This window comes from Streptopelia decaocto (assembly GCF_964273445.1).
Source record: "Streptopelia decaocto genome assembly, contig: HAP1_SCAFFOLD_2077, whole genome shotgun sequence".
Classification (NCBI taxonomy): domain Eukaryota; kingdom Metazoa; phylum Chordata; class Aves; order Columbiformes; family Columbidae; genus Streptopelia; species Streptopelia decaocto.
The window spans coordinates 1-23,000 of NW_028115027.1; the positions used below are offsets into that span (position 1 = coordinate 1).

The 23,000-nt window shown below is 48.3% G+C and overlaps 1 long non-coding RNA gene across 1 annotated transcript; it reads left to right on the top strand.

Annotated features, from left to right (window-relative positions):
• The first annotated feature begins 10,125 nt into the window (after nt 1-10,125).
• Nucleotides 10,126-19,080, top strand: LOC309452982. Its single transcript, XR_014186668.1, has 8 exons — nt 10,126-10,180; nt 10,520-10,787; nt 10,883-10,968; nt 12,453-12,735; nt 13,011-13,236; nt 15,719-16,001; nt 18,527-18,672; nt 19,042-19,080. It is a non-coding gene; the product is annotated as an uncharacterized lncRNA (long non-coding RNA).
• Nucleotides 19,081-23,000: the final 3,920 nt, after the last annotated feature.

Sequence of the window (23,000 nt, forward strand, 5' to 3'; positions counted from 1 at the left end):
TTACCATTAAGGTCATAGTTAGCGTTAGGGGTCAGCATTAGAGTTATCATAAGTGTTCGGTTTGTGTTAGGGAGCAGTGTTACAGTTAGTGGAACTGGTTAGGGTTAGGTAGGGTTAGTTTCAGGGTTTAGGGGTTATTGCTCGAGTAAGGGTGAGGTTTAGAATGATGGTTACTGGCTAGGGTAATGGTTAAGGTTTAGGGCTGAGCTTTAGAGTCAGCTTTAGAGGGTTGGTGTTAGGCTTAGGTATTAGGGAGAAGAATTAGGGTTAGATTGAAGGATAAGATTATGGCTAGGATAAGTGGTTAGGACTTAGGTTTAGGGTTATAGTTCCTCTTAGGGTTAGATTAGAGTCAGTTATTGGGTAGCATTACCAGTTAGGGAGAAAGGTTAGAGTTAGGGTTTGATGTTAGCGTTAGATTTTGGGTTGGGGGTATTGCTAGGTTAGGGTTTGGATTTCTATTTATGTGATGTTAGTCTTAGGGTTAGAGTTAGGGGTTTGTCTTAAATTTTAGGATTAGATTTAGGATTAGTATTTAGGTTTACATTTAGGCTTAAATTTTAGGATTTGGTTTAGGGTAATGGTTGGATTAGGGTTAATGTTAGGGGTTCCGGAGTTGTCTAGGGGTAGAGTTAAGTTTTGGGGTTAGATTTAGGGGTAAGGTTAGATTAAGTTTTAGGGCTAGAATCAGGGTTAGGGCATTGAATTAGTTTTAGAGTTAGGGTTAGAGGTTGGTCTTAGATTTAGCCTTTGCTTTAGGATTACAGTAAGTGATTGGACTAACATTAGAGGGTTAGATTTAGAGATAGGTGTTAGGGGTAGTGTTAGGGTTATTATTAGGGTTTGATTAGGATTAGGTTTAGGGTTTATGGGTAGGGATGTGGTTAGTGGTAAAGGTTAGTATTAGGGTTACTGTTAGGAGTAAGGATTAAGGTTAGGGGTTAGGGAATAGTGTTAGAATAAGCAGTTAGACTTCATGTTTAGGGGGAAAGGGTAGGAATATGGTTAAGTTTAGCACTATTTGTAAGTATTACAGTTATACTTAGGTTTAGGTTAGGGGTGAGTGTTAGGGGTTAGAGTTAGAATTAGAGTTAGCGGTAAGGGTTAGAGGTCAGCTTAGGGGTTACCATTATAATTTTGAAAATGTTTAGATTTAGGCTTAGATTTTCGACTTAGAGTTAAGATTTGAATTAAAGATAGGGATTAGGATTAGGGTTGGGGTAAGGATTGGATTAGAGTTAGATGTTGGGGTTAGGAGTTTTGTTATTTGGATGGTCAGTTTTAGGTTTTAGATTTCTATTGAAGGGTTAGGGATAGGACACTGGGTTAGGGTTAGAGGTAGTGTTAGTGTTATTTTTGGGATAGGGGTTTAGGGTTAAAGTTTATCTTAGAAGGTTGAGTTAATGGTTAGGGTTAGATATTAGGGTTGGGTTAGTGTTAATTTTAGTATAAGTGCTTATGGTTGGCGGCTGGGTTCAGGAGCTAGAGATAGAAATGGGGCTAGGATTAGATTAGGGTTATGTTTAGTTTTAAGGTTTCATTTAGAGTAAATTTAGGGGTTAGGCTTAGATTTCAGGTTAGAATTAGGGTTAGTGTTGGGTCTGGGTTAGGGTTAGGTTAGGTTAGTTTTGGCTTACCATTAAGGTTAGGTTAGTGATAGGGTTAGTGTTAGTTTAGGGTTATAGTTTAGGGTTGGGGTTAGGTTTAGGTTTTCTGTTAGGGTTAGAGTCAGGGTTAGGGCTCAGTTTTAGATTTATGGTTAGAATTATTGGTAGGTGTTAGGATTAAGGTTAGGGTAAGGGTTGGAATAGTGTTAGGTTTCACGGTTAGGGTGTAGTGTTAGGGTCAGTTGAAGTGGTTAGGTTTATGGGTTAGGGACAGGGATAGGGTTAGGGTTAAGTTTAGATTTAGATTTAGGTTTATGATTAAAGTTAGAGGTAGGGTTAGGGTTTGAGTTTAGGCTTAGACTCAGGCTTTGATTTAGGATTAGAGTGAGGGTATGGGTTAAGCATCATGGTTAGATTTTTTTTAGGGATAGGTTTTAGGGGGTAGGCTTACAGTTAGGATTAGGTTGTGAATAGGGTTAGGGTTTGGGGATGGGGGTAGAGAATAGGTTAGGGTTAGAGTTATGGTTTAGAGGTTAGGATCAGGGTTGAGGTTTAGCAATGGATGTTCATATATGTGGTTATGGTTAGGGGTTACTTTTATGGGTTAGGGGAAGGGTTAGTGATTAGGGAATGAGTTACTATTATAGTCAGGGATAGGGTTAGGGTTAGCAGTTTTCAGTTAGGGTTAGGGTTTCAGCTAGGGTTAGATGATGGTTAGGGTTAGAGTTGGCATTACCAGTTGGGGGAAGGGTTAGAGTTAGGGTCTGGTGTTACGGTTTTGGTTAGGGGTAGAGTTAGCGTTAGATGTTTAGGGTTAGACTTGGAGTTAGGTTTAAGAATTACAGTTAAGGTTAGTGTTAGGGTACAAGTTAGGGCTTAGTTTAAGGGTTAAGTTAGGTTTAAGAGTTAGGATTGCATTTAGAGTTAGGGTTAGCACTAGAGTTATCATTTAGATAAGGGTTAGTGTTGGATAAGGTTTAGAGTTAGCTTTAAATTCGGGTTAGGGAATAGAGTTCGAGTCAGGGTCAGGATTAGAGTACAGGTAAGGTTTAGGGATAAGGGCCTATGGTTAGTGCTTGGGGTTAGGCATTTGAGTTAGGGTTAGGGGTTAGTTTTCAGGTTAGGGTTAGGCTTACTGTTAGGGTTAGGCTTAGGAGTTAGTGTTAGGGTTAGAATTAGGGTAAGGCCTTGGGGTTACAGTTAGATTAGTTTTAGGTTAGTGTTAGGGTTGGTGGTAGGGGTTTATTTAGGGTTAGGGGTTAGGGACTAGCGTTATTATAAGTGGTTAGGATTACTGTAAGGGTTAGGGGTGGGGATAGGGTTAAGGTTCGAATGATGGGTTAGGGTTGCAGTTAGGGTTTGGGATTAGGGGACAGAGTTAGGTTTTGGGACAGGTGTTTGGGGGTCAGATTAGATTCAGGGTTAGGGTTTAGGATAAGGATTAGGCTTTTGGTAAGTCTTGCGTTAGTGTTACGGGCTGGGGTTACAGAGTAGTGGAAGTGGTTAGGAGTAGATTTAGGTACTAGGGTTAGATTTAGGATTAGGGTTTGGATTTACATTTTGGGTTTGGTTAGTGTTCAGGTTAGAGTTAGGGTTAGTGGTTAGTTTTAGATTTACAGTTAGGGTTAGGTTTAGGGGCCAGGGAGTTGTGTCAGTGGAAGTGGTTAAGGTTAGGGGTTAGTTTTAGGATTTAGGGTTTGAGTTAGGGTTAAGTTTCAGATTAGATTTAGGGTTAGGGTTAGATTAGAGTTAGATGATGGTGTTTACAGTTACACTTATGGTTAGGGGTTTGGATGAGGTTTACAGTTAGGATTAGATTAGTGTTAGGTTATAGTTAGTGTTAGGGCTAAGGATTAGGTTTCAGAGTTAGGGAATAGTGTTAGTGTAAGCAGTTAGGGTTAGGTTTTAATATTAGGGTTGAAGGGTAGGACTAGGGTTAGAGTTAGGATTATGGGGTAAGTATTAGAGTTAGATTAGGTTTAGAAGAGGGTTAGAACGTAGGGTTGGAGTTAGTCTTAGGGGTTAGTTTTATGTTTTGGGTTAGAGTTAGGATTACGTTTTAGCTTTAGCTTTAGGTTAGAGTTAGGGATGGGGTTAGCATTAGGGTTAGGGTTAGTGTTAGGCCGTAGTGATAGTGGAATGGTCAGAGTTAGGTTTTAGATTTATATTGGAGATGGAAGTTGGGGTTGGCATTAAGGGTTGCAATTCTGGTTAGTGGTTAGGGGGTAGTGTTAGCATAAGTCGTTAGGATTAGTGTAAGGGGTTAGGTTTAGGGGTTAGGGGTCAGGATAGCTTTAGGGTTAGGTTAATGGGTAAGGGTTTGAATTAGGGTTAGTTTAGGGTTAGAGTCAGTCGTAAAGGCTGCAGGTTAGGATTTAGGGTTAGGGCTTGGTTTAGTGTAGTGTTTGGTTTAAAGCTGGTGTTAGTATGATGGGTTAGGGTTAGTTTTAGGGTTAGGCTATGGTTATGGGTTGGGGTTAGAGGTTGCATTAGGGTAAGATTTCAGTGGTTCGAGTTAGGGTAAGGGTAGAGTTAGGGTTAGTTTTAGTGTAAGTGGTTAAGGTTAGAGGTAGGGATAGGGTTAGGTTTAGGTTTTGGGTTATACTAGGGTTAGTTTTCGGGTTGAGGGCGTTTGGTTTAGGTTAGATTTTGTGCAAGAGGTAGGGTTAGGGTGGTGTTTGGGTGAATGTTATGGTTAGGTGAATGATAGGTGTAGGGTAAGTTTTAGGTTTAGTGGTTAGGATTATTGTTAGGGTAAGGGATGGATAAGTGTTAGGGTTATGGCTTAGGGAGTTTTGTTATTTGAATGGTCAGTTTTAGGTTTTAGATTTATATTGAAGGGTTAGGGCTAGGACACTGGGTTAGGGTTAGAGGTAGTGTTAGTGTTATTTTTGGGACAGGAGTTTAGGGTTATAGTTAGAATGATGGGTTAGGATTTAGCATTAGATTAGAGATAGGTTTAGGTTAGGCTTTAGGGTTAGGCTTAGAGGTTGAGTTAATGGTTAGGGTTAGATATTGGGGTTGGGTTAGTGTTAATTTTAGTCTAAGTGCTTACGGTTGGTGGCTGGGTTCATGGGCTAGGGATATGAATGGGGCTGGGATTAGATTAGGGTTATGTTTAGCTTTAAGGTTTGGGTTAGAGGTGAATTTAGGGGTTAGGTGTAGATTTCAGGTTAGAATTAGCATTAGGTTAGGTTAGGTTAGTTACGGCTTACCATTAAGGTTAGGTTAGTGATAGAGTTAGTGTTAGGTTAGGGTTAGAGTTTAGTATTGGGGTTACAGTTTAGGGTTACCGTTAGAGTTAGAGTCAGGGTTAGGGCTCAGTTTTAGATTCACAGTTAGAATTAGTGGTAGGGGTTAGGATTAAGGTTAGGGTATGGGTTGGAATAGTGTTACGTTTCGGGGTTAGGGTGTAGTTTGGATTTACATTTAGGGTTTGGTTAGTGTTCAGGTTAGAGTTAGGGTTAGTGGTTAGTTTTAGATTTACAGTTAGGGTTAGGTTTAGGGGCCAGGGAGTTGTGTCAGTGGAAGTGGTTAAGGTTAGGGGTTAGTTTTAGGATTTAGGGTTTGAGTTAGGGTTAAGTTTCAGATTAGATTTAGGGTTAGGGTTAGATTAGAGTTAGATGATGGTGTTTACAGTTACACTTATGGTTAGGGGTTTGGATGAGGTTTACAGTTAGGATTAGATTAGTATTAGGATATAGTTAGTCTTAGGGCTAAGGATTAGGTTTCGGAGTTAGGGAATAATGTTAGTGTAAGCAGTTAGGGTTAGGTTTTAATATTAGGGTTGAAGGGTAGCACTAGGGTTAGGGTTAGAGTTAGGATTATGGGTAAGTATTAGAGTTAGATTAGGTTTAGAAGAGGGTTAGAATGTAGGCTTGGAGTTAGCGTTAGGGGTTAGTTTTATGTTTTGGGTTAGAGTTAGGATTACGTTTTAGCTTTAGCTTTAGGTTAGAGTTAGGGATGGGGTTAGCATTAGGGTTAGGGTTAGTGTTAGGCCGTAGTGATAGTGGAATGGTCAGAGTTAGGTTTTAGATTTATATTAGAGATGGAGGTTGGGGTTGGCTTTAAGGGTTGCAATTCTGGTTAGTGGTTAGGGGGTAGTGTTAGTGTAAGTCGTTAGGATTAGTGTAAGGGGTTAGGTTTAGGCGTTGGGGGTTGGGATAGCTTTAGGGTTAGGTTAATGGGTTAGGGTTTGAATTAGGGTTAGTTTAGGGTTAGAGTCGGTCGTAAGAGTTGCAGGTTAGGATTTAGGGTTAGGGCTTGGTTTAGTGTTTGGTTTAAGGCTGGTGTTAGTATGATGGGTTAGGGTTAGTTTTAGGGTTAGGCTAGGGTTATGGGTTAGGGTTAGAGGTAACATTAGGGTGATATTTCAGGTAAGAGTTTGGGTAAGGCTAGGGTTAGGGTTAGTGTTAGGATTATGGGGGTTTTGGTTTAGGTTAGATTTTGGGCTAAGAGGTAGGGTTAGGGTGGTGGTTGGGTTAATGTTAAGGTTAGTTTTAGGTGAATGATAGGTGTAGGGTAAGTTTTAAGAGCAGGGGTTAGGATTAGGGTTAGGGTAAGGGATGGATAAGTGTTAGGGTTAGGGCTTAGGGAGTGGTGTTAGTGGAAGTGGTTCGGGTTGGGGTTTAGCTCAGGGTCCCAGGGGGATTCGTCAGGTTCCAAGGCCTGGATGAAGAGCTCCCTTCTTGGTCGCACACATCCCAAAAGACAGGGACACGTCTGTGACTGATCTGCCTGGCGCTGTCCCACCAGCAGTGGCAGATGCATCCTGGAGAGGAGTGGAGCTGCCAGGCACTGTCAGAGGATCTCCCTGAGGTGCCACTCGCTGCCCACCCAGACTCACACACTGTCCCTGGCTGTGACAGATACACCAGCTACGAGCTCTGGACACAGGACACAACAGTCCAGCAGCAAAGACCATCCCTCCTGTCCTGAAAGACTCTTATGACCCCTGGAGCCCAAAGCCATGGACCACATGAACTCATTGGACATTTTAGAGGCGTGGCCTATAGGCTGAGGAATGAGATCTGTGTGTATATCCAGAGAGAGGAAAAGTGCTGTTGATTAACTGGAATGTATTGGAGAGTGTGGGACCCGGGCACAACACAGATGGTACAGAATAAGGGGGGGGGCACTGTCCTGGTTTCAGCTGGGAGAGAGTTAATTTTCTTCCTAGTAGCTGGTAGAGTGCAGTGTGTTGGATTTAATCTGAGAAGAATGTTGATAGCACAGGGATGTTTGGTTGTTGCTAAGCCATGTTTATACCAAACCAAGGACTTTTCATCAAGGAGGCTGGAGATGCACAAGAAGGTGGGAGGGGCACAGGCAGGACAGCTGGCCCAAGTGGCCAAAGGGATGTTCCACACCATATGATGTCATGCTTGGTATGTAAACTAGAGAAAAGTTATCTGGGGGACTGCTGTTTGGGATCTGGCTGGGTGTCACTCAATGGGTTGTGAGCAATTGCATTGTGCGTGACTTGGTTTATATCTCCTGTTATTATTATTACCATTTTTGTAATTGCTACTATTACTACTGCCATTATTATTATTATAATTACTATTACTATAATTATTTTATTTCTTATCATTATTATATTATATTTGTTGTAGCTGTTGTAGCTGTTGTAGCTGTTGTAGCTGTTGTAGCTGTTGTAGCTGTTGTAGCTGTTGTAGCTATTGTAGCTATTGTTGCTATTGTTGCTATTGTTGCTATTGTTGCTATTGTTGCTATTGTTGCTATTGTTGCTATTGTTGCTATTGTTGCTATTGTTGCTATTGTTGCTATTGTTGCTATTGTTGCTATTGTTTTGCCTTTCTGTCTCATTAAACTGTCTTCATTTTAACCCAAGATGTTTGTTTCTTTCCTGATTCCCTCTCCCATCCCACTGGGCTGGAGGGAGTAAGAGAAGGGCTGTGTGTGATGTTCAGCTGCCTGCTGGGTTAAACAAAACAGTCCTGGTGAAAGGAGTGATCATGCAAGGTGTCCCAGAGGAAGAGGTGAACCTGAGGAGGGCACAGGGTAACAAGGGCCCTTCAATGCCAGGACAGGCTGTGAGGAGCCAGGATGCCAAAAGATGTCAGACTGGAGAATGTTTCAGGACACCATCTTGGTTCAGCCCTCCCCTGCCCTTTGTGCCATGAGAGACACCCCATGGTCCTGCCCAGCCTTGTCCTCGGCTCCTGAGCCAGCTGGGAAGATGGAAAGGGCTCAGCAGCAGTGATCCTCATCCAGCTGGGTCTGTTTCCCAGCCCAACCAGCGTGGCCAGAGCAGAGTCACCCATGGCCCCAGGGCACCACAGCCCCTCGCTCTGCAGAGCAGCATCGCCAGCTCAGGGCCCTGTGGGAGCACAGGGAGGGAACCAGGACCAGCCGGCCAGGCCAGGCTGGACACCCTCACCTGGGGAAAGGGATGTCCCTGGAGAAGAGCAAGGGAGCATTTCTGTGCCTGCAGGGAGGAATCCAGGAGGAAGAGAAACCTCTTTCTGCAGACACTCATTTGGGTCAGGCTGCTCTGTTGCTGGAGCAGGACTCTTGTTCTGGTCTGAGGAGAGGGGCTGGCACTGATGGACACAGGTCATCCGTGGTGGGGATCTGCTGGAGTTGAATCTGCTTTTCCTGTCTGTCCACACCTCCTCAGGAGACACTCTGCATCAGTATCCATTGGAGAATTCTTCTATCACATCTTCAAAGTGCTCATTCAAAGTGTCCTCTTTATCTGCTCTCCTGAAACCTCTCTAATTAACTCTACAAGCTTTGTAGAGCTTGAAGAAAATTATGCAGGAGACATGGCTTGTGAGAGCTTGGGGCATTTTAGTGAGCTCATGCTGCATTTGAGGCTGAGTCCATGAACCTCAGGTACTGAGAACAAACAAAGCTCTCAAGGAGGCAAAGTCAGAAACAAAACTTCAAAGCTCCTTGAAGCATTAATGGGCCCCACTGAGGCCTGTTACTGACAAAGGCTCCCCAGGGATTCGTTGGAGGCTGTGATGACAGGTGCCCTTCCAGTGACATTTCTTCCTCCTGATATCCGGTCTCTATCTTCCAAGTTGCTCTTCTTGCCTTTTTTTCTCCCTCTCCTGCATTTTCCCACTACCATGGAAAGCTTGACCATCTCATAAACTGCCCTTCAAGCAGGGAACCCAACCTGTCAGGCTTCTTGTGGTCTTTCACCTCACCACACAGAAGTAACCTCACCGTGATCTTGTAAAACCCATGAGTGCCTTTCAGCTTCTCTGGTAGACATGACCATGTACCAGCTGCTGTCCTGCCACGTGCTCAGGCAGAATGGACATGACAGCCCATCTCCAAGTCCTCTTCGTGGACAGGGCCTGTCCTAGTGCAGAGGTTCTTTCCCAGCCATGTCCCTGCTGCTGGTCTGTCACCTCCAGAGCCAGAACTGACCCCATGGTCCCCTCCTCAGCCACAGGCTTTTTACTGGATTATGAGCTTCTGAGACACAAATTACCTCATAACACCACGCCCATCATTCGCCCAGTAAGGAAGGGGTCTTAGGGTTAGAGTTAGGGGTTTGTCTTAAATTTTAGGATTAGATTTAGGATTAGTATTTAGGTTTACATTTAGGCTTAAGTTTTAGGATTTGGTTTAAGGTAATGGTTGGATTAGGGTTAGTGTTAGGGGTTCCGGAGTTGTCTTAGGGGTAGAGTTAAGTTTTGGGGTTGGATGCTTCACGTGCTTCACCATATGTAGAGGCATTCCTGGGGTCATTATGAATATGTAACACCTCACTGTATTTAAGCACACCCCTTATTGTTTAAAGGTGTGAGTGTTGGGCTGTTTTGCTTATGCTCTAATGAACACGTGTTTAAGGAATACAATTAAGGAATTGGATTAAACGTTGTTTATCCATAGAAAAATTTATTTCAGTTCTTTATTTGGCAAAAATGATGTAATTCTGTGAAGCACAACCCGTTGTCTTTATCTTTCCACCTCTTTCTGGCATTAATAATGACCAGATAAAACCGATCAGGACAGACACTGAGAAATGCACGTGGCCCATGGTCTGTCACGTTCGTTAGAGCTGCTGCTGTTTTGAGATTCCAGGAAGCGGAAACTTCTCTTCAGCGACTTTAAAATGGAACCTGTTCTCAGCAGCCAAGACTGTTCCTCTGTGACAGGACAGAACACTCCAGGTGTGGAATCCACAGGCCCTTAGTGCTGCTGCAGCCAGCGAGTGAGGTGACGAGCGAGCGCGGACACCGTGTGACCGCGGGACGTGCCGATCGCACTTTGTGCTGCGGGTTCAGCGGCTGCGGAGCGGGGAGGGAGGAGTTTATTTGAGAGCCGAGGCTGATCTTCAGTTCAGTGGATTTTCCACTGCACTGAGCCACCATGACGGCACGGCTACCCAGAGACTTTTTTATTTTAATAACGGTTCAGCTCAATCAGATTTCGTATAAAAACGTGGCGAGTCAGGCGAATATTCGGACAGCTCTGGCGGGGTCCTGCCGGCAGCGCGGCTCGCCTCGCCCGTCCCGGTGACGCAATTTCCGGCTGCAGCGCTGGGCCGAGCGGAGGCTCCTGAGCGGGTCCGGGGGGGCGAGCGGCGGGTCCGGGGTGGGCGAGCGGCGGGTCCGGGGGGGGCCGAGCGGCGGGTCCGGGGGGGCGAGCGGCGGGTCCGGGGGGGCGAGCGGCGGGTCCGGGGGGGGCGAGCGGCGGGTCCGGGGGGGGCGAGCGGCGGGTCCGGGGGGGGCGAGCGGCGGGTCCGGGGGGGCGAGCGGCGGGTCCGGGGGGGGCGAGCGGCGGGTCCGGGGGGGCGAGCGGCGGGTCCGGGGGGGCCGAGCGGCGGGTCCGGGGGGGCCGAGCGGCGGGTCCGGGTTGGCGAGCGGCGGGTCCGGGTTGGCGAGCGGCGGGTCCGGGGGGGCGAGCGGCGGGTCCGGGTTGGCGAGCGGCGGGTCCGGGGTGGGGGCGGGAGAAGCGCCCGCGGCCGGGGCGCGCGCACAAAGGTCCGTGTGCGAACAGGCCCTTGGAGCCCCCGGTCCCGGGACCCGCCGGAGCTGAGCCCACAGCTGCCGGCCTGTTGGTGCTTGTGCAGGTGGCAGCGCAGAGGCCGCCATGGGAAACCCGGGTGTCCCCAGCACGTTCCTGTTGGAGCAGCACGTGGCCTGTGCAGCTTCGTGTGGGACAAGGGAGGCGACTGTGTCCATGTCGACTCAGGTCGGTGCAGCTGCGCTTGGATTTAGAGCAGTAACCCTGGCTGGCTGAGCCTTGGGGGTTTTTATTTCTGAGAATGACAGGGGTCTGTTCAGCAGGTCTTTAATTGCTGTGCACTTTTACCCTGACAAGAAGGATTCATTTTCAGTGTTATTCATTCAACATAGCTCTCTCCATTTTACGGGTAAGTTTTCCCGCTCTCAAAGCTTCCCTCTCCATTTGGTGGTTGAATTTCTCAGCGTCTCTGCTGCCGTTTGTTTTCCTTCTCCTGCAAAGTGGGGTGGAAAAGAGAAGGCAAAGGCCCCGCTGCTTCCAGGCGGGGACTTGGTTGCTTGTGTAATGCATGTCTAGTTCATCTCGAGGAAGACAGAGATGAATGCTGTTAGAAATCAATAAGCTGCGTCCTGTTGGAGGGACAAAGTGTGTTGGGTTTGAAGCTGTTGGGCAGGGCGGGAGGAGCTGCCTTCTTGGGTCAGTGATGGGTGTTGGCATGTATTATCTGAGCTGGAGCTGATGTCTGTCACCACTTGAGCTCTAGAATTACTCTGAGACCCAGGAATCTCCAGTTCCTTGTGCAGCTTTTCCAGGCTGTGGAATCCCCTTTCTGTCACAGGCTGTGACGCAGCCCATGGAGAAGGGGGCACTGTTTGAGGTTCCTCAGTGTGTGCGTTAGGGAGGCGTCGTTCTTGGGCTCACACTGGGCGTTACGAGGAGACGCCTTCACATGAGCTGAAGGCAGCTCTGGGTACCCAAAGCTGTTAACCGGTGTTAACAAACGCTGCTGCCGAGATTTGGGGGTGACAGCACCAGCCGGTCGTGACGAGCGTGGATGTTACTGAACCGCAGACACCGTCTCGTCCAGGCTGCACACCCAGAGCGTTTGAAGGGCGGTGTCCCAGCTTCCTTTGATTGCAATGAGCACTTGTGTTGGGATTTGCTTTTTAAGGAGGGTGCTCTGCTTGAATCTTTTGCATTGGGGTTTGTTCTGTTATTTCTGCAATGCCATGAAAGCTGAAGTGCAGGAGGTTGAGAGCTGTTGGAGCAGAGAGGAGCACATCTTGTATTGCTTGGATTTTTGTGGGTTTCTGAAGGAGAGAAGACTTGGATCAGTTGGACCCCAAGAGGACATTTTGTACGGATACGCAGGCACGTCACAAGAAGAGCCAGAGGCCATGAATGTAATTGCAAAGAGCAAGTTTTATTGTAGTTCCCTGTCTTCTGGGGGATCTCCGAAGCCGCACCTGAGCTCCCAGCAGAGGTGACAGCAGCGGGGATGCAGGCGCTGGTCAGTCCAGCCCTGCTGGAAGGTCACTGGGCCTGCTGAGCTCGCCTGTATTTCACGGCTTCAGGCAGGCGCAGCCTCCCGCTCTGTCTCACAACAAAGCAGGAATCTCAGACACAGTGATAAGGTGCCCAGAGTTTCTCACAGTCCTGTGTTATCTGACACAGAGGTTCTGCTCATCAAGCACACAGGGTCAGTAGAACAGTTAGTGTGATGTATGTGCTTTTTCTACAGACATGTGCAAGTCACTTGAGCGTATTTACATTTAACTAATGACCTCGCCAAATCTTCCGCTATATCCCCATACAGTGTTTTGTTCCAGGTTTTCCCTGGTGATTTGAATGTGTTCTTGTTCCTGAAAAACTAATTTATTTCCTTTCCTGCAGCCCTGCCTTCCAGGAGAAACAGCTACAACGCTCTCCCTGTGTGCTGCAGCCGTCCCGGCCCTTGTGCTGAGACCGAGCTCATCACTTGCACAGTACAGACTGTCCTGGTTAGCGCTGCCGAAGCTTCTGCGGTACCGAGCGTGGTTGGGAGATGCAGCGCACGAGCTGCTGTTGTGCTTGCAGGGAAAACTGGCTGCTCTCAGTGTGGGGAAAGCAGGAGGATTCGTTTTGTTCCCGCCTGAGCTGTGGTGGATGAGGAGGTTCTGAGTGCCACGCAGGACGGGTGAGTGTGTCTGTAGATGGAGATGTTTTAAATTATCTAGTGTCACACGCTGCCTGTAAAAGTGTCTGTGCGATCCCTGTGTCAGCCGAGGCTCTGGGCACAGCCGGGCTCTTGGTGCTGAGGCTGCTTGGGAGAATGGGACTTGGCCCAGGGCTGTGGTTCGACTTGGAGCTTTACTGTTGTGGGAAGACTTCAGCAAGCAGCGTAGCTTATTGCTACCGAGAGTTTTCTAGCAGTGAGCACGGCCTTCCGCTGAGTGAAATTTCCATTTCCAGAGAGTTTTCAGCCAGTTGGTGCTGCCGAGAGTCCCGAGTGAGCCCCGGTCCTGGGAACCCCCGGAGCTGAGCCCACAGCTGCCGGCCTGTTGGTGCTTGTGCAGGTGGCAGCGCAGAGGCCGCCATGGGAAACCCGGGTGTCCCCAGCACGTTCCTGTTGGAGCAGCACGTGGCCTGTGCAGCTTCGTGTGGGACAAGGGAGGTGACTGTGTCCGTGTTGACTCAGGTGGGTGCAGCTGCGCTTGGATTTAGAGCAGTAACCCTGGCTGGCTTGTTGAGCCTTGGGGGTTGTTTATTTCTGAGAATGACGGGTCTGTTTAGCAAGTCTTTAATTGCTGTGCACTTTTACCCTGCAAGAAGCATTCATTTTTGATGTTGAGTCTTGGTCCAAGTGTCTCAGGTAGTTGTTATTTTGTTTGGGCTGTATGCAAAAGGTCAGAAGGCTTTTCCTCCTCATCCAGGGACCGACGTGGTGTAGGCCAAGGCAGAGCACGGGGGGCTCCAGGCACACACTGGTCTTGGAAGCTTTTCAAGGCTGTTTTCATACGTCATTTCATTTGAGTCTCTCTGCTCTGCAGAAAGCGAGTCAAAGGAATTCCTGTGCCCCTGGCTAACTCAAACTAGATATTTAGCCAAAGAGGGGAGATACCACTTTAGTTGGAGCCAATTCTGCTCTGCTTGTGAAAGCAAGCTCAAAGAACCCCAAAATGTCTGTGATCCAGATTCTAGCACTGCCTGTTGCATTTGCATTTCCATGTAAAGCACTGGGCAGCTGAGAATTGTGGTTGTTGCTGGATTAAGCTCCAAGAAATAGTCAGAGGTGGTGGATGCTGTTCTGTGTTCTGTCCCCCTTGAGCACCAGCAGCACAGGTGAATCGTTTTCAGGTAACAACCATGGCAGCAATGGGGCAGAGTTTTCATGCTTTGGCTACGTGGCTGGTTTGTGCCCGGGGAAGTGCATCAGCCTTTAGAATCTGGTTTGTGTAGGTGAGACGCCTGGAAAGTGAGTCAATTTTCTCCATGTAGTTAGAAGCCTTTCTTTTTCATAGCTGGCACAGTCATTGTTCGGATTCAGTTTGAGAACAAGAGGAACACCAGGGACAGAGTTAAAGTTTTTAGTTGTTGGTGTCTGAGAGCCAAGGTCTGAGCTCTGCCCGCGGGTGTGAGGAGCTGGGAAGAGGGGATGGATGGGGCAGAGCTTGACTGACACCCAGACTGGTCAATGAAACTATTCCATTAGCGTCATGCTGCGTCTTTAAGGAGAGTTGGGATCTTCGGGCTGGGGTTTTTTTCAGAGCCGGGACAGAGACTTTTTCAGTTATCTCTAGTTCATCTCAAGGAAGACAGAGAAATAAGCTGCGTCCTGTTGGAGGGACAAAGTGTGTTGGGTTTGAAGCCATTGGGCAGGACGGGAGGAGCTGCCTTCTTGGGTCAGTGATGGGTGTTGGCATGTATTATCTGAGCTGGAGCTGATGTCTGTCACCACTTGAGCTCTAGAATTACTCTGAGACCCAGGAATCTCCAGTTCCTTGTGCAGCTTTTCCAGGCTGTGGAATCCCCTTTCTGTCACAGGCTGTGACGCAGCCCATGGAGAAGGGGGCACTGTTTGAGGTTCCTCAGTGTGTGCGTTAGGGAGGCGTCGTTCTTGGGCTCACACTGGGCGTTACGAGGAGACGCTTTCACATGAGCTGAAGGCAGCTCTGGGTACCCAAAGCTGTTAACCGGTGTTAACAAAAGCTGCTGCGGAGATTTGGGGGTGACGGCACCAGCCGGTCGTGACGAGCGTGGATGTTGCTGAACCGCAGACACCGTCTCGTCCAGGCTGCACACCCAGAGCGTTTGAAGGGTGGTGTCCCAGCTTCCTTTGATTGCAATGAGCACTTGTGTTGGGATTTGCTTTTTAAGGAGGGTGCTCTGCTTGAATCTTTTGCGTTGGGGTTTGTTCTGTTATTTCTGCAATGCCATGAAAGCTGAAGTGCAGGAGGTTGAGAGCTGTTGGAGCAGAGAGGAGCACGTCTTGTATTGCTTGGATTTTTGTGGGTTTCTGAAGGAGAAAATCGACCCCAGCATCGGTTGGACTCCAGAAGGACATTGTTTGAAAATGCGTAGCCAGGTTCCAGTGACGTGTTGGCTTGGGCATGAATGACTGGAAGTGCCTGTTGGGAGAGCTCCGTTGGTGTGGACCCGTGGAGCCTTTATGATTGAGCTTCCAGGTGTGAGAATGCAAAAGGAAACGAGCTCGAGCTGGTCTTGCTCTCGAACCAGAATGGTTTTGACTCCTGCTCAGATTTCTGAGAGAGCCGTGAACGTTCCAGGCAGCCGAGGTTGTGGCCCAGGATGGGTGAGTCGCCCGCTCTGCAGTTGTCCAGCGGGCCCTGCAGATAATGTTTGAGGTGACAAAGCTCTTGGCAGGCGACAGCGTTTGAGTTCATTTGCTTCTATCTGGGGATATATGGACCAGCTGAAAAGGTGGTGTTTGTGTTTACCCGCAGTAGACAGACAGACCCCTGGAGTGTTCACGTGCCCTTGTCGATGAGTGAGGAAATTGTCTGCGAGACGGAAAAGGGAAGAGTCCGGGGACAGGTTTTAGGTGTTTTTTCCAGCTCCCTGCAAAACCTGGGGTTTTAGTGTTTTGTTCCAGATTTTCCCTGGTGATTGGAATGTGTTCTTCTTGTTCCTGAAAAACTAATTTATTTCCTTTCCTGCAGCCCTGCCTTCCAGGAGAAACAGCTACAACGCTCTCCCTGTGCGCTGCAGCCGTCCCGGCCCTTGTGCTGAGACCGAGCTCATCACTTGCACAGTACAGACTGTCCTGGTTAGCGCTGCCGAAGCTTCTGCGGTACCGAGCGTGGTTGGGAGATGCAGCGCACGAGCTGCTGTTGTGCTTGCAGGGAAAACTGGCTGCTCTCGGTGTGGGGAAAGCAGGAGGATTCGTTTTGTTCCCGCCTGAGCTGTGGTGGATGAGGAGGTTCTGAGTGCCGCACAGGATGGGTGAGCGTGTCTGTAGATGGAGATGTTTTACACGCAGCGTGTCACACTGGCTAATTTAAAAGTGTCTGTGTGATCCCTTTCTACAGGCAGGTGCAAGTCACTGGAGTGTATTTACATTTAACTAATCACCTTGCCAAATCTTTCGCTATCTCCCCATATATTCCACCCCCTCGCTCAGGTTCTTGCTTCTGCTGGGGCCAACGAAGCCAGCGTTGTTCATTTGTGCTTGTGAGGTGTAGCACAGAGCAATTTACAGGGGCACACAATAAACACATACAGAAAAAGGAAAAAACATATTTCTGCAATAATCAGGTGTCCCATTCATCTTGCCAAGGAGTTACACGAGCTATTCAGCCAGGCATTATCAGTAGATGGTTTCACTTGCCGCATTAGTTCCAAAGATGTGAGATGATGTCACCTTCCAGTAATACACACGCTGCTGCTCCAGCTCCGTCAGCTGGTGTCACTCTGGGTTTAACAACCTGCTGTGGGCTCACTGCCCACACAGACTGGAAAGTCGTGGCCTGCACTTTTTCAGATCGGACTTCAATCGGATGGTGAGTCTGTGACACCAATAACATTGTTCCAGAGCTGTCTCCTCTAGATAAAACACAGGTGTTCACTGAAGATACCTGACATACAAGAGCTCGAGAATCTGATGTTAGCAAAGGATGTAACATAGGAGGAGGTCAGGGTACAAAACCATACAGCATTCTCTGGAGTCGTATGAATTTTTACATCTAGATCAATAGGCTGCAGTCCCACTTCACAATGCATTGGTGGGAATAATTTCATTTCCCCTGTAGTTGGTGCTGACACTGTATCCACAGAAGTGTATACATATTGCCAGGCCCTAGATGGGGGTACGTGGCCAATATAATCAACCTGACAGGTATTCAAGGCCCACTGACCCCGTTTTACCTTTCCCCATGCTCTTAAATGCAGCTGTGTACAAGCAGCACAGTGATGTGAGCATGTTCTACAAGTATACAACAGCGAAGGGGTTTGATTGTGACCAGTGTCCCATGCGTGTGCAGCATAAGCTGATCCACGTCCACAAGCTATATGCACATTTAGAGCCTGAGCATGCACCTCACCAGAGGTCACATTATCTGCTTTCTTACTGGTTTGGGACTCGAATCAACTTTATTGTGCTCTGCTATTAACCCTTCACAAGGGGACTCCTCCTCCGCAGGAGATGTAGGGATGAAAATTCTCCAATGCCCTAAAAATCCTAAAAAGGCAGGTAATTGTTTTATTGGAGCTGGTAAGAAAGCTGCTGCACTGTGTGCTGTACTTTAGCTGGTGTTTCTCTAAACTGCCTATGCCAAACTATTTCTAAAAATAGTACGGTAGCACAAGGGCCCTGCATTTTCTTCAGAGTAATTGCCCAGCCCTTGTCCTGCAAAAGCACCTTCAAAAATTCAGCGGCTGCTTCAGTTTCTTGTGACACTGCCACAATCAACAGATCATCAATATCATGGCAATCAGTAACAGTACCCGACCATAGTGCTGTATCAGCTACTATCATCTGGTGGCAAACGGAGGGACCGTGTTTGTATCTCTGAGACAATACTCGGCAAGTCTATGGCTTTGTTGCCAGGTAAAGGCAAACTGGTCTCGCACTGGGGTGGCAGGGGGGGTGGAGGGGGGGTGCAGTGTGGGCAGGGGGGCTGGGGCTGGTTGGCTTTTTTGCATAAGCATAAACTTTTACAAGCGGCAAAAACTTTGTGATGGTATGATCCCGCTTATTTCTGATGGTGGGATACCAGCTTGTACTAAGTCATCCCACACTAGTGTTCTCATCGCCTGTGGTGGGGTTTTGATGGATAAAGATCTGTTGCTGAATTAGTCTGGCTCAAAGGAATCTCAAGGCCGCTTTGGGAAGCTGAGAACAGAACCTGCTGTGAGAAAGAGGGGCGTCCTCGATCAGCGGGGTCCTGGTGTGGCATGAATCATCGGGCGCATCATCAGTGAGACTCCAGCGCACGGACAGCCCACGATACTCATTTAGCGAATCCATGCTTGGAGCGTGGACGCGTGATTAGAATATAGTTGCATATATAAGGAGGCTTGTTTCTGTAATAAATGGCTTTGGCGTGATTCACATTGAATCGACTTGTTTTGCTGAGTCCTTTATCGCTCCAACACTCACCTGTGCTGTAACTCTGCTCAGTGTTGCCGGATTTCCATTCTCCACCACCCAAACAGAGGGTCCTGAAATTACAGCCCCAGTTCCCCTCAAGGCATTTGCCAGAGTGCCGGCATTACCTGTAGCACTTGGCACTGCTACCCTGTCCGAATCGGATCCATAATCAATACATACACCACCCCAATCTAAATCAATACTTTCCTCCATTGTGCACCAATTTCCACGGGACAACACAGATTCAGCAGGTTCAGCGTATGCTGTTAAAACTGCTGCACACAAACATTGATATAGCGTAGGTGCAATAATATCTTGCCTGTCCGGACCTCTGACAGTTTGCAGCTGAGCATATCGTTGTTATATCTGATCACCATAGGCTATAGGGCTTAAGAAATCTTGTTCATCTGCCAATAAATGGATAGACACAGCTCCACTATCCTAAGCTGGCAAAATCTGTGCCGGAATTCCTTCCCCACTTGTCTGCTGAGAGATCTCTGAAAATGCCGTTAACTCCTTCGGAGAGTGAGTATGTGCGATCCGCCCCCTCATCTGCTTGTTCCTGCTGCAGCATCATTTGTATGGGGGGTTGTGCTCCCACCGCCTCCCTGCCATTTAAGTCAGGATCAAGTTCAGACTCAATATTGGAGTCTGAGGATCCACTCCAAATATTTCCATCCCATTCCTCGGGATTCCAAGAGTGGTTTGTGGTAAGAGTACAAACCTGAGAACACAAAAACTCACTTTTGGCACATTTTTCCTTTTGTTCCTTAGCAATAGATGCCAGCAGCCGGTCTGCATTATCCTGCAGCTCATAGCACCGTCTGCTTCAACAGTAGTTACTTCTTGTGCAATCGCCTTTGCATCCTGTAAAATCTCAACCTCCTTTTCCAGTTCTCTTATTTTACTCTGCAATGCAACAACGTCACAATCTAAGTGCCACAAATGTGATTTCACAGGGCAAACAGAGGAATTTGTCAATGCCTGGTTGTTATATGGCACATTGTAATAAAGCACAGTGGTAATTTTCATCGATTTTACACAGGATTACTGGCTGTAGCAGACTGGTTGCATCAAATAAATGTTGACTTGCTGCACTGGTGGCCTTGGGAACAGCAGATGGCTTCTGGAGGTGGTGACATCTCCTGTGAGCCCAGGAGTGCTGAGCCCATCGTACAGGGAACGAGCAGGGCAGAGGACCCAGGGGACGGGCTGCCTGTCCACACTCCTCCCTGCCCCAGCACCAAAATATGTTCCTCGGGGGATGGTTCTCACCAGAGCTCCACGAAGAATCTGTTTCCCGTGGTGCCTTCAAAACACAGGGTACCCCAAGGGCTGGCACTGTCTGCCCTTCACCTCACAGAATCACAGAGTGTCAGGGGTTGGAAGGGACCTGGAAAGCTCACCCAGTGCAATCCCCCCGGAGCAGGAACACCCAGCTGAGGTTACACAGGAAGGTGTCCAGGCGGGTTGGAATGTCTGCAGAGAAGGAGACTCCACAACCTCCCTGGGCAGCCTGGGCCAGGCTCTGCCACCCTCACCAGGAAGAAGTTTCTTCTCATATTTAAGTGGAACCTCCTGTGTTCCAGTTTGGACTCATTGCCCCTTGTCCTGTCACTGGTTGTCACCAGCAGAGCCTGGCTCCATCCTCCTGACACTGCCTCTTTCCATACTGATCACCATGAATTGAGGTCACCCCTCAGTCTCCTCTTCTCCAGCTCCAGAGCCCCAGCTCCCTGGGGAGTTGCTCCACTGCCCAGCACCTCTGGGTGAAGAACCTTTTCCTATGTCCAAGCTGCCCCTCCCCTGGCACATCTTCCTGTCCTTCCCTCGGGTTCCGTCGTTGGTCACGAAAGAGTTCAGTGTCTGTCCCTCCTCCTCCCCTTGTGAGGAAGCTGCAGCCGCCGTGAGGTCTCCCCTCAGTCTTCTCTTCTCCAGGCTGAACAAACCCAGTGACTTCAGCCGTTCCTCGTATCTCTTCCTTTCCAAACCCTCCACCAGCTCCGCAGCCTCTGCTGGACACTCTCCAGTAGCTTTATGTCCTCACGGAAAGGGCGGGAAGAGCCCGCCCGCCGCGGCCCCCAGGAGGCGAGGAACTGCTTCCCACCCCCGGGCCCCGCAGCCCGCGGACCATCCTGAAGGGCCAGAGGAGGCTCTGGGGAGCCCGGACACGGGCAGAGGCGGGAGCTCCTCTCTCAGCGGCTTTTCCCGCCACTCCCCTCAGCGGCCGGTACGGGCCGCGCCGGGCGGCCGAACGCTCGCTCCCCTCAGGGCGCTGCCACCACGGCCGCCCTGAGCCCGCCCCCCGCTCCCTCCCCGCCGCCGCCAGCCCCGGACCGGATTCCTCGTCCTTCTGGTCAAACTTCTTAATCACGTCGCCGCCGGTCGCCCCCCCGCTTCCCTTGGAGCCGCAGCGCTCCCGCCGGGAGGCCCGCCCCGCTTCCTCAACCTCCGCGCCTGATTGGGCCGCAGCGCTGTCACTCAACCCCGGACGCGCTTCGGGCCGCTGAGCGCCTTCCGTCTCTCCAAGCCACGCCCTCTCCGTGCTGCTGGGGGTGTGGAGGGGCGTCTTAAAGGAGCCGCGCCACCATTTTGTGCGGGGTGTGTAAAATCCTGGGATCACTTTGCGTGTGAAACGAAGAAATAAGCGTAACAGCGGGGTCGATTAAACTGTTAAGCGACTTTATTTTGTCAGCGCTGGGGAACACTGGGATCATCCTCCCCAAGTACTGCAAAGACTGGATGCTCTTGTGTTGCTTATATTCACATAATTATTACATATGCATTACAATTTTTGAAAATTTTGACACACAATACATCTATACTAAGAAATAATTCATGATGTTAGTTATAACTGTTTAGTTTCTTACTTACATCTATTAATTATTAGTTAAATATCAACTAAGCACTCTGCTTCTGAACAACATATCACTTAATCTTCTGTCTCTCTCCTGTCATGCAGAAGGATCTAAAACTTGAAAAATACCCCTTGTTTTGCAGGTGGTCAGAAAGCATTTATCATGTTGGTTAATGGTGGGTACGTCTTTTGTAACTTAATCACAGTATGAATTAATTTGGCAGCTTCTCTTCAGTTGTAAGAGACCCTCAGGATCATTGAGTCTTGGGAATTTAGCATTCGTTGTTGATATGATGAACTATTACTCCTTGGAGCTCATATTCTGGTTGTTTCACACAAAAATGTGCTGTCCAGCATCTCACTTTCCCCCATCCTGGTTCCCGAAGCTTCTCCCCCTGCCCTCACCATCACCCCCAACACACAATATTGTATCTGGCATGAGAAGATCTCGATCTCCACCCAACTGTCTCCCTTCTCCTCCAGTGTATTCCAGATCCCCTTCCACCACCTTCCCCATCTTCCTACCTGTTCTTACATCAGAAAATACATTTCTTACCACCACTGAATTTATCTTTTGTAATTCTGAATATTATCCATGAGTCCCCTCAGCTTTATTTTCCCATTTACAAGCGTCTCACCGATTGCTCTGTCGCCTTCTTCATGTGGTCTCCATGTGCTGTGAGACACTTGCCAAGCTCACCTGCTGGGCCGTCTGCTTAATGTGAGTTTTCTTGATTTGTTCTTAATCATAAAATAAATGCAATTTTGTTGCTCCTCTTCTCCAAATATCTATTTGTTGTCTATACCATGCATTTGCTGTCTAGAACTCATCGAGCAGGCAACAATTACAACACCAGTAAAGCTAAGTTTGCTATCAAAACCATCCAGCACAGCAAAACGCCCCCAATGAGCTTGATTTATACAATAAAACACATAATTTCCCCTCAAATACTGAATTAAACATGCAGCTTAAGTTGTCAGTAGCCTTGCTGTTTGTGGCTTCCTTCTTTCTAGGCCACTCCTTCTCGGCACAAAATAAATAAAGGAGTTTCTGGACCCCCTTCAGATGAAAGGCGAAGACAAATTCTTCTCATGTCCTTTCCAGGAGAGCAACTCGATGGTGTCATGTTTGTGGTGACAAGAGGAGGTGGCTGGGAAGCAACCAGAGCATGGTGTTCCACAGCTGCCCAAGAGCTTAACATTCATAATGCAATGAACAAATGAGTAGAAGAACAACCATGGATCTGTTTGGAAGCCCCAGTGGTCACTCGTTGGCCATCAGCCGAGCAACTGGAACCATCCGAGCTCCATCGTGGTGGCAGATCTTTATTTATCTGGTTTGATGTCCCAGGAAATATCAGATGGACCAACCTCAAAGTGTCCCACCTGCTATCAGGTCCCTGGTCGTGGCAATAATGAAGAAGATGAGCAATTACGCACATTTTGTTGCGAGAGCAGCCCTCATTTTAATTTCTGAAAAATTAAATTGGTTTAGATGTTGTCACAGTCCCTTCGGCGATGGACTCGTGATGGTTCTTTTACCTTGACCTCAGAGCGCAAAATTAAGGTGACCAAAATGCCAAGGGGTTATAACTCAATCAAGCAGTGTTACTTTATTAATTTGTCCGTAAAGCGGCACATGATAGAGAGACAGAGTGAGAAAGAGAAAAGGGAAAAGAAACAGGGAAAAGTAAAGATGAGCAATGAGGTTGCGTTTCTCACCATCCAGTTCCAGAAGCTCCCTCTGGTCTCCGGTCCCGTGGAGTCCGGCCGGTTCTCTGCCGTGGTTCGGGATCCTCTGGTGGGAAGATCTTCACCGGTGTCCATTCTGGAGTCACCTTGTGTGCTTCTTCACCCGCCTCGCTCCCATTGTTTCAGGCCAGTCTGCCTTGATTTCGCAACCCAGGCTTAACTGCGCAGGCTCGAAGGATCCACGCTTTCTTTTGCCAGCGCTTACGTGTCCAGCATTCAGGGTCTCTCTCTGGTCCACTGGGTG